We start from the raw sequence: 16949 nt of genomic DNA, 5'->3' as shown, positions 1-16949 counted from the left end.
TACTTTATCAACATTTCACTAGAGTACTTTTTGATTGCAAATTCGATTTTACATACAAACATGAAGTTTGTTACGAAAAATATTTTGATTTTTTTAAAACAGTATTGATTCAACAATTCATAACTTGGCCGAAGATTTTTTGCCCAGTGTTGAAATTTAAAACTAATAAAAATAGTGTTTTTGCAATTCAAGTTTTAGTGAGAAAAAGTGAAATTAAAAATCACCAAAAAAATGTTTACTGTGATGTTTTTTTCAGTGTAGTCCTTATCCATACCTACAACTTTGCCGAAGACACTAAATCGACCAAAAAATTCCTTCAAAAGATATTGGTTTTTGAATTTTCACATATCATTTTTGCATGGACAGCTGCCAAATTTTTATGGAATGATGATGCAAAATGGCTTCTTTGGGCATACCGAAGGCACCAAAAAAGTTTCAGATGTATTGAAAAATACAAAAAAAAAATCGATTGACCCAAATCTCAGAGAATTGCTCTATATATTTACAAAATATCAGTTCATTTATAAATTCTCAGTATAAAAAATAATATTTGTATATCTATTTAATAACTTTAAATTAAAATCAGTTATAATTTTGATTTAATTAATTTTTGTTTGTTGGTTTGTCCAAATAATCTGAAAAATGTTGAGTATATAATCCAAATCGCTCAAAATGTCTAAGAAACTTTATTCCTGGTTTTTACCTTCATTGTCACGAATCAAAACACCGTTACAATTCGAAAATAGTCCATCAATTCAAAATATGTGAACCACTCCGAATCTTTTTTAACTATCCTTTCATAACTTGATTAATTCTGTTTGTTTGAACTTTTGGGTAATTTATTGAATTTTATGTGGTTCTGGTTTTATATGAATTAAGATTTAAATAATTTCTTCTTTTTTGAACAGTTTTATTAATAAGTATCTATCTCTACTTTGAGTGGTAATGATAATTTTTGAATGGAAATTTGGTGCAAAATTCAATAAATAAGAAAAAGTCCAAATTTCGATTTTTTTCTACAAATGAAAAGTTCTATATTCAGAGTGATATTGTCATGTTGTGTTTCGTACAACTTTTGATGCTTTGAAATTTAGTTTTTATTTAAGTTTATAGTTTTTATTTGAGTCTATAGTTTTTTTTAAATTAAAAAGAAGCATCTTTAAAATTAAGTGTGTGGGATGATCCACTCACGGTATTTTACGCATTGTGATTCCTTGAATAAAAGTTGCTTGTTTGAAACACATTTATATTTGGAATCTATTTTCTTAAAGGTAAATTAATGTTTCAAATAATTTTTCATTCATAAAACTTCACTTCACTCCAAACCAGCCAATCTGCCACCACTGCTTCCATTGTCCAGCGTGCCACAGTCAGCAATACCTATCGAGTCCTTGCTCCTTTTCCTCAGCTGTGTACGGTGTACGACGGTGTATACTTCTCAGAACCACAACCCCCCTCTCTCACACGAAATCCCACTCCACGTGCAATTTATTTTTCATAATTTCCCTACTCTTTGTTTTGTCCTTTTCGCCCTCGTCCCGTTCCTTCTCCCTGTCTCTTTCACTCCTTCCTGCGATACCAACCGTTTCGTCCTTTCGACTTGTAATACCATGTGTGTATTTTCCAATTTCCAGCGCAAGTGTGTAGGTAGCCGCTTCATCTGTGTGTTGGTCCTTTTGAACTCCGGCGCGGTCCAGGTCCTCGTGTCTGGAGAATCGTTCCCGTGTGGAATGGGAAGTTTTTCAGTGGCAACCGGGCAACCGCGGGGATGAGAGTGCCTACTGCTACCCGGTGAAGAGGTGCTTCCAACCCCTTTTCCGTCCTTACTTGCATTCAAGCAAGCGTTCAGAAACCCGGACCAAGTCCAGGACGGTGGAAATATTTTGCTGGATGGACAAAAACTAAGCTGCTTCTGCCGTTGTTGTTGTTGTTTTGAAGAGTCCTGTCCTCATCGTCCTTTTGAGAATGTGTGCTTGTGTTAGTTGGATATTGGCTAGTTACGTTTAGAGCAATGCAATGGGGGTGTTTTTATGGGCAATGGCTATGGGACAGGTCAGCCGGCAGCTAGCAGGACCTAATGTTAAGGGATAAAAAGGGGTGAGCAAAGGGACGGTGGACTAGTGCTGCTGGCTGGGCTGTGAGTGGTTTGTGTTTGTATTTGTGAGATGTTGTCCGGGCAAACTGACCAATGGACGAGCAGTGAAAGATACGATTTATCATTTATTTGTGAAAGGTGGAAAGATGGGGGTGCGATAGTGGGCGGGGATGGAAGGATAGGACTGGGCGCGTTTAAGAAAGTGTTGGGAAAAGTACTAAGGATTATGAGTTTAGACATGTCAATGTTAAGAATAGTTTAACAGCAGATTTTTAGTTCTTTAACAATTTTATTCTAGTCAGAATTTTACAGCAAATAAATTATTTAGATTTGATATATTTGCTTTTTCTAAATCTCATTTAACGCTTTAGGGAACGCTCTTTTATTACGTAACGCAAGAAAATCGGATATTTAGACCCCCTCCCCTCTCCTCGTAACAAAATTGCCATACAAATTTTAGAAATTTTGTATGGAGCGTAACACGGCTTCCGATCCCCTCTCCCCCCTACTGCGTTACGTAATAAAAGGACACTCCCTTAAATGTTTGATATAAATTGTAAATTACAGGTTTTGCTATTTATTAAAGGTAATAAATCCAAGCGAAAGAGTTATTAACTAGGATTACATTGAGAAAATATAATGTTGTTTTTTCGTTAAATTCGATAAAATTCGATTAGGTCAGCAAGTTTGATTTTATTGGTATTCTAAAGAAAAGTTGAATGATGGTTATCTTTTGAGGTTGTTAGGGCGTTTTTAAACTTTTATTTTGTGATTTCATCAATTATTTTCTACAAGAAAAACTCTTTTTAGGGGAACAGCATCTAATTCCAGCGTGCCTCTAATGTTGGCAGGTCAGAACTTTGACATTCAATTAGAGCTAATTAAAAGCGTTTCCAACTGAACTCGAGTGATAAATAGCTCAATAAGAAGTGAGCAAGCATGTTTCTATCAAAAGTTTTGCAAAATTCTTTGTTTAAATAGTGAAAATCAGCAAATTGGACGGAGTTAGGAGCGAGTGCATAACCTGCCAAACATACGAGAATTTACCCTACTTCATCCCACGTTTACCCAACACCGTGCGTTAGGTACGCTTTGTAACAATTTTTTTCACCACTGAATTTTTTTGTGTTAATTATGTATGTATGTATGTAACTTATATCAAAAGGTTTTTTTTTTATTTTTTTTTCAGCGGATTTCAATCTTATTATAAACAATTTTGCATACTTATACTGCAATTTAATTTGAAAGGGGCACAAACTGAAAAAATGTTCTCCGATCGGGCTCAAAATTTTCGTGGGGGTTCTGTGGCCAAAATAATAAGACCCGTATTGTTTTGTTTCACCATTACGGTGACCAACATCGTGTTGGGGTGGATCCAAAAAAATATATTTCCGCGCCATTTCATCCATTTTTAGCTGTCTTAGGCGGAAAAGAAAGGTGATTAGTTCGCCATTCAAGGAAAAAATATTTTAAAACCTAAGAAACAAGCCAAACATTTGAAAAAAAACGACGAAAACAGGAAAAAATGCCTTTTTTTTACCAAAACTGCGATAACTTTGCAATTTCAGCGATGACTTACACACCAATTTTTTTTTCCTGAAATTCAGCAAAGTTTTACTGAATTTTCATCTACTGAAATTTCATTAAACGATTCAGTAATTTTGATTTTAATGAATTCTCAGTTAATTGATACATGTCACTTTGACAAATGATTTACTGAAATTTCAGTAAAATGGTTGTCAAAACAACTGAAATTTCAGCAAAAGAAACGTCAAATTATTTTGCTGAAAATTCAGTAATTTTCTTGTGGCAGTTTGACAGATCATTTGCTGAAGATTCAGCAATCGTTGCTGGTATTTCAGTAATCAAAATTTTATTTTGCTTGTTGTTGAAAATGTTTCCAATACTTTAATTTATACAATTATTTCATCATTCATTTAAACCTAAAAAAACAGGTGGTTAGCATCGAGGCATCTGTTATTAACATTTTTCTTACCTTGGTTTCTAAAGATCACTATACAAAATTAAAAAAAAACACACAACATGTTTGAAAGAGGATTTTCTCTCGGCAGCACCCAAACAATAAGTCATAAATGACATTTCAATTTGACAGATATGCAGTTACTGATTTTTCAGCAATGATTTTGTTCATTACCGAATTTTAGAAAATGTGATGATTACTGAATCGCGTTCAGTTAATTATTTTACTGAAATGGCAATCCAAAATTTGCTGTGTATACATGTTTGGGTACTAGCGTCTTTTAATTACGAAAATACCCAAACATGTGTAGCTCATCGCTGAAATTACAGATACAGCGGTTTTAAGAATCAAAATGTTGAACAAATAGGTTTTTTGGTGGTTTTTGGCAATTTCTAAAAGACAGACTAGATTTTTCAGTCTCGTGAATATTTTTACCAGAAAGCTCGTCAAATTTCCCATAAGTTCGCCTTGGACAGCTTTTCAATTTGACTTGTTTAGGTATTTACGTAAGCTTATTTACTATGCAGAATCTACCACACTGATTACAATATTCTATTTTCAGTTATGAGTAATGTTATCAAACTAATATCTGTAAGCCCATACATCGAATTGAAAAGCTGTCAAAGGCAAACTTATGGGAAATCGGACGAGCTTTCTGGTAAAAATATTTACGAGACTGAAAAATCTAGTCTGTGATATAGAAATTGCCAAAAACCACCAAAAAACCTATTTTTCCAACATTTTTTTTTAAATCGATGTATTTTCCCAAGGATTGGACTTAGAACAGCAGTCAATATGGAAATTTTTTATGTAAAATTGTCTAGGGAATCGATTCCCACTTTCGGTTTTCAAAAATTTTGACGTTTAGACCATTTAAAAAAAACAGTCTTAGTAAATAATTTTTGTAGTTTTTAGGAGAGACATATTATTCAAATTTTTTCGTCAGTCTTTTTGTAACATCTTAGGCTATATGCTCAAAAATTTTGAACGAAAAAAAAAATGGTGGCATCACCTTAAAATGTAACTTTTAAACTTTAAATATAAAAATCTCATAGAAGTTGCGTGTATTTTTATTTCAGAGTATTTTTTTCAGAAAGCTTGTCTAATTTCCAACAAGTTTGTCTTGACGACTTTTTGACACGATGCAACGGCTTTGAGGTACAGAAATTTTTAAATTACAAAATACAAAAATATTTAAATAACTTACGCCTTTCTCAAATGTTATTTTCGAGTACTATCGGCTTCATATACACAAAAATGGCTTATATAGGCCTAAGATAACATGTATACAAAGTTTCATTGAAACCGGAGAGGGTCGGGTACAAAAGTACCAGAAAAACTCCTGGTTTGAGCTGGAATTGCTCAACCATGAATTAAGTTCACGAATGTGAGAAAAACTTAGGAATTTATTCATGAGTATGGTGCATTTGCACTATAAACGTGAATTTATTCCTTCGTGGTTCTCCCATTCGCGAATTTAATTCACGAGTTGGAGAATTGATTTTTTCCCGTGAATTAAACATTTTGGAGTTTGATAACATTTTTTTTTGTAAATATGTATTTCTTTTATTCCTGTTGAATAATCCACCATTTCTCATGATTGATTGAACAAACAACTGACTAACCGACTGCAAACTCTCAAACTTACACAGTTAAAAAGATCACCCTAGTAACATTTTAGGTTTTAAGTAGGCCATAAAAGCCTATTTAGGCCGTATGAGGGTTTTCAGAACCATGATGAAACCTGTAAGTTTAAAAATGTTACTAGGGCATGGTAGTAGGGGAAATTATGGTATGTTTGGAAGGTTAAGCAGTCGCTCCTAACTCCATCCAATTTGCTGATTTTCACTATTCAAACAACTTATTTTGAAAAACTGTTGATAAATATTTGCTTGCACATTTCCTATTGAGCTTTTCCTTAATTTCAGTTGAAAAACTTTTTAATAACTGTAATTGAACGTCAAAGAGCTGATGTGCCAACATTACAGGCACTATGGGGTTAGAAGCTGTTCCTCTATAATATCTGGGAATGAGTACATCTTTTATGTCAGAAAAATGCGTAATTTTACCTCTTAAAAATGTTAAAATCTCTTTTCCAGTGTTATGCCGCTTTTTTAATCTAAATTGAACAACATCCAAACACTATTTTGTTAATGTGTACTACTACTTGCTGATAATATGGAGTTCATATACGTGTTTTATTGAATCTGAACCACTGAGAATTTTGGCTCGAGCCTCGACTCGATTCAGGCTCGATCTCGAGCCAGATCGACTCGAGGCTCGAGCCAAAAATTTCAGTGGGAGGAACATTATGCTGCGACGAACCTGGGTGATGAATAGAGAAAATGCGTAACGTGATTTTCGAATGACCCAACCTTGTTTACATTTACAACGTAGGAGGCTGTTCAAGCACAAGCATGACTTTTTTTTACTGGTAAATGAGTTGTTTTATAATCAGTAGTATGTGTTTTATTTTGTCTAGTTTTTGTTTTTTTTTTGCTAGGAAATTGTGTGTGTTGCCAAGTTCTGATCGATTAGCAGAGGTTTTTCTTTTTTATGGATGACGAAGAACTGCGACTAGAGTGTCATTCTGCGATGTCGCAGATAAATTCCCTGGCTGATTTTGAAATCCTGCAGCTCTTCCTGGTCCAGCGAAAAAACATCGCTAATTCAGAGAAGATTTTCACTAAACCAGTAGGTTTTCAAACGGAATCAAACAATAACTTTAGACAGCTTCTGGATGGATACAACCGCGTCGACTCCATAAACATTTTCCATTCATAATAATAAAAAATGACGATCTCGCTTTCAACTTTTTTAAGATTTCTTGACTTCAACTCCATGTCTTCAAAAGGCAAAAATTTTTCATTCTTGCAAAAAAAAAAAAAAATTTAATGATCGATTACAATACTTTCTACTTTTGGCGAACAGTAAATTGGTTCCACTTTGGCAGTTCAGCACCCAGCGTCGAACGTAACGTTGAACGCAGCACGTTGCGCCATTTCTATTTGTCGGAATATTGGTGAATTTACACATTTTGAGAAAGAAAATTACACATTTTTTCTGACATAAAAGATGTACTAATTATCATGTTATACCATGATCATAGTTTCAAAACTGGACAGATGAGTGAGTCATGAGCTGTTGTGAAAATCGATAAATAAATCTGTTATTTTAAAATATTCATTTCTGCCTGCTTCTGAGCATTGTTATTAAGCTTCAAATCTGTAGAATTAAAACTGGTTCAAATAATTGGAAATTAACCCTACAGACAGATTGAAAAACAACAGTGGTAATAACAATAACACGGCTACTCCCTTCAAAATAGATTTGCGTTTCAGTTCAAACAGTAAGTTCAACTACCCCAATCAATCCTGCGAACTATTAAACTCTACAATTGGAACCGGTAACATCAAAGCAAATCAACGACTTTTCCCGCGAGTTGATGGCATTGATCTTACCGCGAGAGTGCTGAACTTCAAAAAACGTACCGAACAGGCATCGAAAGTGCAGCTTCGATTAAAGCGTATTTATGGTTTAAATCAAGTGGACTCATTTTATTAAATATACAGAATGTCATGCCTTCCGAAATTTAACCAGCCTTTCTTATAATGAAATCATCATTCTTGATGCACCTGTTAGGAAATCTCCATAAGGAGCAATTTGAATAAATCATTTTTATGGTCCAAAAAGGGTTCGTTTTGAACCTTTAGCATGGTCCAGAACGTGGCTTGGTCCGCCCTAAATCCTCCTATAAGTGTTTAAGGGGATGGCGTCGCTATTTTTAGACCACGTTTTCCACTTTTTCTCCATGAAAATCGACTACATTATCGACTTCATTTTGCTGGGCGAGATAGGATGCTGTCTATTTTTAGACGATCACTCAGCACTTTTCCATTTTTGCACTTAAAAAACCAGATGGCTGCACGATGTAACGCCAATACAAGTGCGGAAAGGAAGAACTTTTCATCGTTCAAATTGATGGTGAAAAGTACAAATGTGTTATGTTTGATGAGGATAAATATTAATTATAATTCAAGCATATTTTAAATCAAAGACAAATATTGTGTACACTCAAAAAATGAGTTCGCGTAAACGTGAACAGACTTCAGACTAAAAAAAATGAACAGTTTTTTTTCCTGGTTCCCGTTGGCATGAACTCTGTTCACGTTTACGCGAACTCATTTTTTTGAGTGTAAGTTAAATAAATCAGTTCATAATTTAAGATTTTTTTAAGCTTTTAAGTAACATAAAATAATGTGAACACCTCTCTTAACATAACACGTCCTTCCCAAATTACACAGAAATTCTAAGAAAAGCCAAAGTCCTTCTCACGGACCAGCCCCCTGCCTCTTTGGACTTCTGTTCAGCATCCCAAACTCCTCATCATCTTCATCATCACCTTCCTCGCCAGAAACCAAGTTGGACTTTATGCCATAAGGAACGCAAAAAAAAAACCAAAAGGGGGAGTGCAAATTTTGAGTTTCCAGTCCTCCTCAAAGGGTTGTTGTCGTGGTACCCTGCTGGCAGCCTGACTCCACCGTTGACTATGGGAAGGAGGCTGGCCAAAGTCGAGTTGATGAAGATGACGAACGTTCCGTTTGTTTCGTACACGGCATCTAGAACAATAGCCCACATGAGGATGTGTGCATGAGTTTGTAGGTGTGTCCTTCACTATTTTAACCCTCGATCACTTGTTCTCATTTTAAATTGAAAGGTTCCGAAAGAAGCTAGGAATAACAGGGTTTTATTTTTGAAAACAAATGCGCAAATGAAGAAATTAAAAAAAAATGAAATCGAATCACAAAAAGGAATAATTGTGACCGTTGAGGGTTCACAAACCAAAAGGACTGCATTCCGCGCAGAAAGTTATGGCCGTTTCTTCGCGAAGAGCCGGTGGCTGGACACTTTTGCAAAAAGGGGTTGGCAAAAGGACCTGGACTCTGTCGGGCACATGTGCTAGGAGCGGGGGTAGGTAGGTGAATTGTTTAGCTCTCTGCATGCAGTGTTCCGTTCCGGCGACTCATTTGAATAAATTATTTCGAAGAGGGTGCTAAAATAATCCACAGTCGGCGGCGGCGTCACCATTAGCTATCATTACGTGTGGGGTTGGGAGGTTGCCGGAGAAAAGAGGGTGAGTTTAGGAATATGGACGCGCTCCAACATGTCTGCGATGATGATGGTTGGATTTGCCTGGAACCCATGTAATGGTGCATTTTGAATGGCACACGAGAGACCATGAAGAATGCACACAAAATGCTCATTCTTTGCCTATTTATTTATCATTCTTTTGCTTAGAGTTGGTGAAGCATTTCATCTTTTGTTTGGGTTTGTTTATTTATTTAAGAGGAATTTGCCATACTCACAAGAGATTGGCATGGTAGTTCTGACTGTAAAATATGGCGAAGGAGTTTTTATTATGCTAACCGTAATTTGAAGCATAATACAGAATACAATACAATATAATCAATCATTTTTTAAAAAGAGATTGTTTGAAACTCAAAAAAAAAAAAAACTATTGACAACTGATTGCCGACTCGGACTCCAAATGCAACAACAGCTCCACTGCCACTCTAATCGGGTCCGTCCTATATGTAAAAACTGCAAGTCGAGTAAAACGTATGTCAAATTTGTCCCGCCCATAAGGCTACGTGTTAGAATTTCACGAAAAAGTGGATTTTCTCCGGTTTTCTAGAACAAAGTACTAAATTTTATAAGTTTTTTTTTCTGATAGCTTACATGATTTTGAACCGAACTGCATCATTACCTTAAAAATAACGAAATTACATATGGGACGGACTAGCTTCGAGCGGCAGTCCAGCAGTCAACTTTTATATTTAATCATGACCATTTTGGCTGCCATCTTAGAATTAAAAATTCTTAATCACTTTAGAGTAGTTCAAAGGTTATAGTAAAGCTCACCAATCAAAAATAAGACAACTAAAAAAAATAATTTTCGTCATTCCATTATCCGAAGTGAAATTTTGCCAAGGCCTTCGGATAACCGAGTCTAGAATGTATCTCAGAAACTAATTGACCAATTTTCAAAGTCTAAGAGGGAAAATTGAAAGCAATTTTCTCAGCTCTTCAAAAATATTTTTTTCATGGGTACTTTTCTTTCAAGAAATATTTTTAAAATGCAAAAAATAGAAATTCAATCAAAAATTGAAACATGAAAGTAGCTATAAATTAAAAACAGTACATTTTGTCAAAAACATAAAATAAAGTGAAGTAGTTTTCGATGCCTATTTCGTGGATACCCCTGACTCGTTTTTTTACGCAGAAATAAGTAATTATGCCAATTTTGAGAAAAATTATAGACCAGTGGTTTTCCACCTTTTTCGACCATTTTAGATTATTTTCATTCCCTCCTTCTTTTTTAAATTTAGTATTAGTCCACGACAGCCATAATTTTGGCTTTTATTTATGCAGAAAGATTACAATTTTCAAACAAAATATTGTATTTAGTCTTGCATAAAAAGAACAAATTCTTAACGATTTTGTATTCCCAGGCTGACGGTAATAACAAAATTCATGCCATTTCACTAACAAATACTGCTAAAATTACAGAAAATGTTATGGATTCTTCTTGAAAAATCCATTTTTGGATAAAAGTTGAATAACAGTTTATGTTATCAAAGCAAAATTTGTTATTAGTCTGATATTGATTGAAAGCCAAAACAACTTTGGAATAACATTTTTTGTTATGGAAGAATACCTCCAACTGTTATTGGGATGATCGGATTAGTTGTTAAAATAACAAAGAATAATATCAAAGATTTGTTCGAAGAATAACTAAAAATGTTATTAGTCTGTGCTTACAATAACAATCCAATAACAAAAAAATCATAACGACGAAAAACAAATCTTGTTATAAATAATATAAAATGTCATTGGCGTAGTATTTTCAAATATCAATAAATGTTATTCCCACAATAACAGTTTTATTTTAGGCAAACTTACTTTACTAAACTACTCTTGTTTAACATTTGATTCGATATTCAGCGAAACTTTAGAGAGATCGATCTTGAGCCAAGATTATTGGACGATCCTTTTTTCAAAGCAAAACATAATTAAAGAGGATACAAATCCTCACAAATACTTTTATTTTCAAATTTAATTTTCAACGAACTGTTCACGTTTAAAAAATAAACAGTAAATAATCTCAAAGGAAAATTTCGAAAAAATTTAGATACAGCTCATAATCGAAAAATCCTCACGCCCAGGAAATTACAAAAAATACAAATTTAAGTACTGCTTATGTTTGAAAGAATGTCAATGAGTTTTGTATCACAAACATTTGGTTCTGCTCATTTTCTAAAACTAGAACAACAATATTGAAGACCAGTTTATGTTTTAAACAGTATGGAAATGTAGAGCAATTTATTTATAAATTTTAAGTTTTTTTCAGTTGTATCTTAGACATTTTCAAAAATAAAACCGAAGGAAAAAAATGTTTTTAGAAAAATCGTATTCCAACCAGGGATAGACATATCACAAAAAAATCTTTTTCGCTGACGAACTATTTTCACCCACGAAAGAGAGAGGAGGCAAAACACGCAAAAGAAAATCGCTCCCGAACTTCTCTAAGACAATCAACCTGAAAATTGTTTTGTGAATTTCCTTGTAACCATCACTTAAATTAGTTTATTATGTTTTGTTTACACGTATTGCCCATCTATAAAAAGAGACAGGTAATTTTTTCGGCGTGGGACGTTACACCTGCAAATGTGGTTGACAAATAGATGTTCCGCCAAATAATCAAAATGATGATTATTGAGATTCCTTTTGCCGATCTTTCGTGAGTGAGAGAGGAGAGTCACGTTCTCTTTCGATTTTTTCTCTTGATGAGCGTCAATAGATTTACTTCTAATGATTCTTCTTCTATCGCTGGTTACAATATAACAAACTAACGTAACTGAAAAAGAACAGAAAATATAAAATTCATTTCACCTCCGTGTACGCACGAGAGCAAGCAGCAGTCAAGTGCTCAGTGCTCCATCTTTTTTTCGATTTTTTTCGCCGTAGTTTACCGTGATTAGCCGCGAGTTTGCTCCTGCAGCATGCCAAAGGCCGGCCGTGGCCGTGGCAGTTCGAGTGCGGCCTCGAAAAACCCGCGAAGTTCGTCTACCGGCCGTGTGCAAAAAGGTAAACAAACAAACGCCGTGTCGGCCGCCATCGCGCAGGGGAGCGTGAGCGCAGAAGGCATCGACAAAAAGTTACTGCACCCCGGATATGTTCCAAGATCACCAGTGCGAACCCGTTCAGGTACTTCCGGTGCCACAACCAGTGGCACATCAACATCCGCCAACATCCCCATCAGGAACGAGTTCCAGATGCTGAGCGAGGACGAAGAAAACAACAACACCGACGGTAGCAGCACTACCGACGACGACGACGATGACGGGCGTGCACGGAAGAAAGTGCCGACGTCAAAAAAGAACAACTCTCCAGCGGAACGTAGACCACCTCCAATTTTTGTTTTAGACACGTTAGCGGACGATGTTGACGAGTTGCCGGAAGGCCTCGGATATTGTCTGAAAATCGGTAAGTCGGCGGAGTAAGTGATTACACTGACCAAAAAGAATTTCGACCTGGTGTTTGAAGAATTGAAGCGTAACAACTTCAATTTCTACACATTCAACCCCGAGAAGCTCCCTGTTAAGGTCGTCTTGCAGGGTTATCAAGACCGTCCGATCTCCGACCTGAAGGGTCACCTTTCGGACGCCGGAATAAAACCGCGGGAGATTAAAGTGCTCTCGCGCAAGACAACGGTAACAGGTACACACACACTGTACCTGTTGTACTTCGACCGCGGCACCGTCAAGATCCAAGACCTGCGGCGGACTAAGACGTTGGACGGTTTTTGGGTAAACTGGCGGTTCTACTCAAAGAACCCGTCGGACGCAGCACAATGCCACCGTTGCCAGAAATTCGGCAACGGCTCGCGGAACTGCAACCTCCCGCCCCGCTGTGTGAAGTGCGGTGAATCACACCTCTCTGAGGCGTGTGCACCGCCGTGCAAAGCGGACTTGGGGGACAAGGCAGAGCAAACGAAGGCGCGCATCAAGTGCGCCAACTGCGGAGATAACCATACCAGCAACTACCGTGGATGCAGCGCACGGAAAAATTACCTCGAGGAGCAGGAAAAGAGGAAGAAGCAGCAGCGTCCCAAGATGGGAACACTGCCACGCGGTGCATCGGCGACGGTGTAATTGGCCGATACCGCACCGACTGTCAACGCGCGAGAAAAGGGAGACGAAAAGTGCGTGTGTGACGCCCAGTCAAAACAAACCACGCTGGGCAAGTCACCATTGCAAAAGTTCGTTCGAGTAGGAAAAGTAGTTTGAGTGCGGGAAATTAAAGTTTCGGATAGTTTTGCGAAAAAAGGAAGTGTTTTGGTGTAGGAGAAAGTTTGATTTATTGAAAGGTCAGCTCTGCACACCTGTAAGTAGGAAAAAGGAAGAATAATTAGTTATTTGGGATGAAATGTTGACGATAATTACTTACCCAGGATTCCAAGCGAACCTCCGACGAATCTACCGTGCCTAGATGCTAGTTTGTTCCTTGCTGCAAACCTGTAAGTAAAGAAGAATTCTATAAAAATGTAAAACTAAGATTAAAATACTTACCAGAAGTTGCAAGCAACCAACAATCCGCCACCGGTACCAGGAACCGTCACTGAGGGTGATTTGTACCTGTAAGTAAACCTAAAACAAAAAGGAAAAAAATGTTAATAAAAACTTATAAACTAATGTAGGACGATTGGAAAGGAGAAGATAAGGAAGAGAGGAAGGAAGGGGTGAAGGAAGGAGTTTGGAAAGCGTAGAAGGAAGACCAATTAAGTGAGTAAACTTAAACCTAGAATGTAAACAAAAAACTTAAAATATAGGGTATATGGCCCTATTTTGGACCTACTATGCAAAGCGTCAACATATTTCGCATAGTTCTCAGGAACGGTCTAACTAATTTGGCTCGTTTCAGGATTGTTTTGTGCATTAATTTATGCTTAACAAAGTGTACTATTGAAAATTTAAAATAATTTAACCATTCCATTGTAATAAGCATTCCAAGTAAAACATTTTTTGGATGCTTTTTGGACTTATTGAATGTATTTTGGAGACATCGCTGAACCTATTTTGGACCCACACTCTGATTTGTTGAAATTTGGACAACTCGAATTGCGGCGTGCGGCGGCAACACGCACACTTACAAAAACTCGGTTTGATAAACCAAAGGGCCTATCCACGATTATAATTTGGAAAATATTTATTTCAGAAATTAAACAATTATGATGAAACAATGGATTTGAATTTGAAAACGTGTTTTAATCATATTGAATGGAAACTCACGCATCTTTAGCAGGTATCTGTCCTATTTACAATTTGCATATTCTTACGACCTAATTGTTCAAGCATTAGAACATAAAAGACAACCCGTTATTACTCGCAATAAAAACACCTTATCTTAAAATTAAATGAATGACACAGATACATAACAAGTAACAATGAAAAAAGGTTCTAAATTTTACGCAGAGCTTATGTTCAAATATTATTAAACAATCGAGAAATTTTAAAGGGAGGTTATAGCTTGTAACTTGGTGTGAAACTTTCTCATCTGTCATGTTAAACTTTACAGTTGCTTTACAAAAAGTTTAAGTACATGTTGCACTTTAAAAACAATGTAATATTTGAAAAAAATCTTTGTTTGACTACCGGGGTGCCTTTGATAGTCATAGTTTGTCTTGTTAAAAGCAGATTTGAGGTTTTCAAACATTAAACTTTCAACTTACTATCACTTAGGTTGCTGATATAATTTTTAAGAAAATCATTTATGTCAATACTTAGTTAATTATGTTTATAAGCTTTTTAATATAATACATATAAATTTTAGGTAATATTGTTCAAAATTCAGAACTTTGCCTGAAATTCGTTGACACTAGTTTTGTTTATTAAATTATGGATTTGTATTACATGTATAATCAAAAGTTTTCACATTTTATATGAAATTTGTTTTTCTGGAAATGCCTTTAAATTATGAAATGTTTTAAAATTATGTTTCAAAGACAAAAAATATTTAATAATATTTATATTACTTATTTTAACTTTTCCTTGTACCCTTTTCCTATTAAAAGATTGTCCGAAGAATCCGAAAATGCATTCCGTTTTACGATTCAAAATCATGTTCATTGAAAAAATCATGACACGTTGAGAAGATGAAAATAATGCTATTTATCAACATTTTCTTAGTTATAGTTAACTAACTTTTTAAACTTTTCAAAATTTCATGAAAAGTTCTTCATGAGGTACTTTGAGCACTTCTCTACCACCATACCATTCCATACCATTCCGTACGTATTCAATTTTTACTCATCATTTTGCGGAAAAATATCAAACCTATCAAAGTCAACCCCGGCTATATGTCTCAAATCATAAAATTCATAATGTTAACATCGCATTAACCTCTTTTTCTTATTTTTTTTCGAAGATTTTTATTTTTCTAGCTGGTTTTATTGTGTTTCTAACATGATTGACATGATAAAACTTACAAAAAATATATTTTCCATATGTATATTTCTCTGATTAGTTTGCAAAACGTCTTAAAAGCCATCACGATCTCCGACACCAAATTTTGTTTGTTTCCCAGTAAAGAGCATTTAAAAGACGTGCAGATGATAATTCAAATCATTTTTTATTTATAATTCGTAAATTGATCGAGAACTAATCGAAAAATTGATTTGTTTACAACTAGCGCTTAGGATCTTTTTAAAACTAACTCAAGATTTTTTAAATTTAATTCATACGACTTTTTCAAAAACCACTCGTAAGCGATGTTGACAGCTCCTGTCACGGTGACAGCTGACGATTTAATGAACTAGACCCTTTAGGTTTTTCAATCGTTTCCCCTTCAATTCCAACCGGGTAGCCAGTTTGCATTTTTTGAAGCAAAAATTAAAAATATATGCGGCTAAATTGGTGATAATGATGTTAAGACAAAAATAAATCAACATCAGTTTAAATTTTGGGATAATTTGCAATCGGTCCTAACAATCATCTAAATCTCTAGCATCAATTTGCATTTTTATCGTTTAAAAAACACATTTTCATTGTTTCTGTTAATCATTTGCTTTTTAAAGCTTAGATTTCATTCAAATAATTACAGTCAAAAAAATCAATTCAAAATATTAAATTTAAAAATTTCAATCAATTTCAATGAAATATCGAAATAAATTAATAAACAAAACTGGCAACACCTTGTTATGCATGTGTTGGTGATAGCCTTGAACCGACGGCAAAGTAGGTCCAAAAACTGATCCAACGCGGCTGATTTGAAAAAATATTTTGAAATGTGTTTTTTCGATAATAGAATAGTTATTTCAATGGTTTAGTGGCGGAAAACAAGAAAGAATTAAATAAACAACAGTTACATTGCTCGGAAACCAGACGAAATTGCTTGGTGTCAGTGCAAAACAGAAAAAATCATCAAGGTGTCGCGAGCCAAATCTGATAAGCAACGAGGCCGGAATATTTGGACCTAATCGATGTGCTAGAAAAATGAAAGGAAGTTCGAATGGCGTTGGAAAAAGTGGCTGAAAAAGCGGAAATAATCAAAAATGTTAACATTTTTGGAAGAGGTAAGATACAAAACGATCCTGCCTACACTTTCTGTTGGTTGAATTCAGTGAATTCGTACTTTAAAAGCCTGAAATACCTCGATTAATAAAAATAGGTCCAAAATAGGTACTAGGTCCAAAATAGGGTCATATACCCTACTTACTTCTAGTTTTGAAGCTGCTACGTAAAGCTGCTGATCAAAAATTTGGTTGTTTTAATTACCACCCGAACACTCCTCAGCGAAGTACGAGCGAAACCG

The 16949-nt window shown here is 35.3% G+C and overlaps 1 long non-coding RNA gene across 1 annotated transcript; it reads left to right on the top strand.

Annotated features, from left to right (window-relative positions):
• Window positions 1-13431: 13431 nt before the first annotated feature.
• Window positions 13432-13815, top strand: LOC119770480. Its single transcript, XR_005278849.1, has 3 exons — window positions 13432-13523; window positions 13591-13656; window positions 13712-13815. It is a non-coding gene; the product is annotated as an uncharacterized LOC119770480 (long non-coding RNA).
• The last annotated feature ends 3134 nt before the right edge of the window (window positions 13816-16949 follow it).

Source organism: Culex quinquefasciatus, chromosome 3 (genome assembly GCF_015732765.1).
Source record: "Culex quinquefasciatus strain JHB chromosome 3, VPISU_Cqui_1.0_pri_paternal, whole genome shotgun sequence".
NCBI classification, from domain to species: Eukaryota; Metazoa; Arthropoda; class Insecta; order Diptera; family Culicidae; genus Culex; species Culex quinquefasciatus.
The sequence above is the reverse complement of the archived record's forward strand: the minus strand, read 5'-3'. Positions and strand labels throughout refer to the sequence as shown.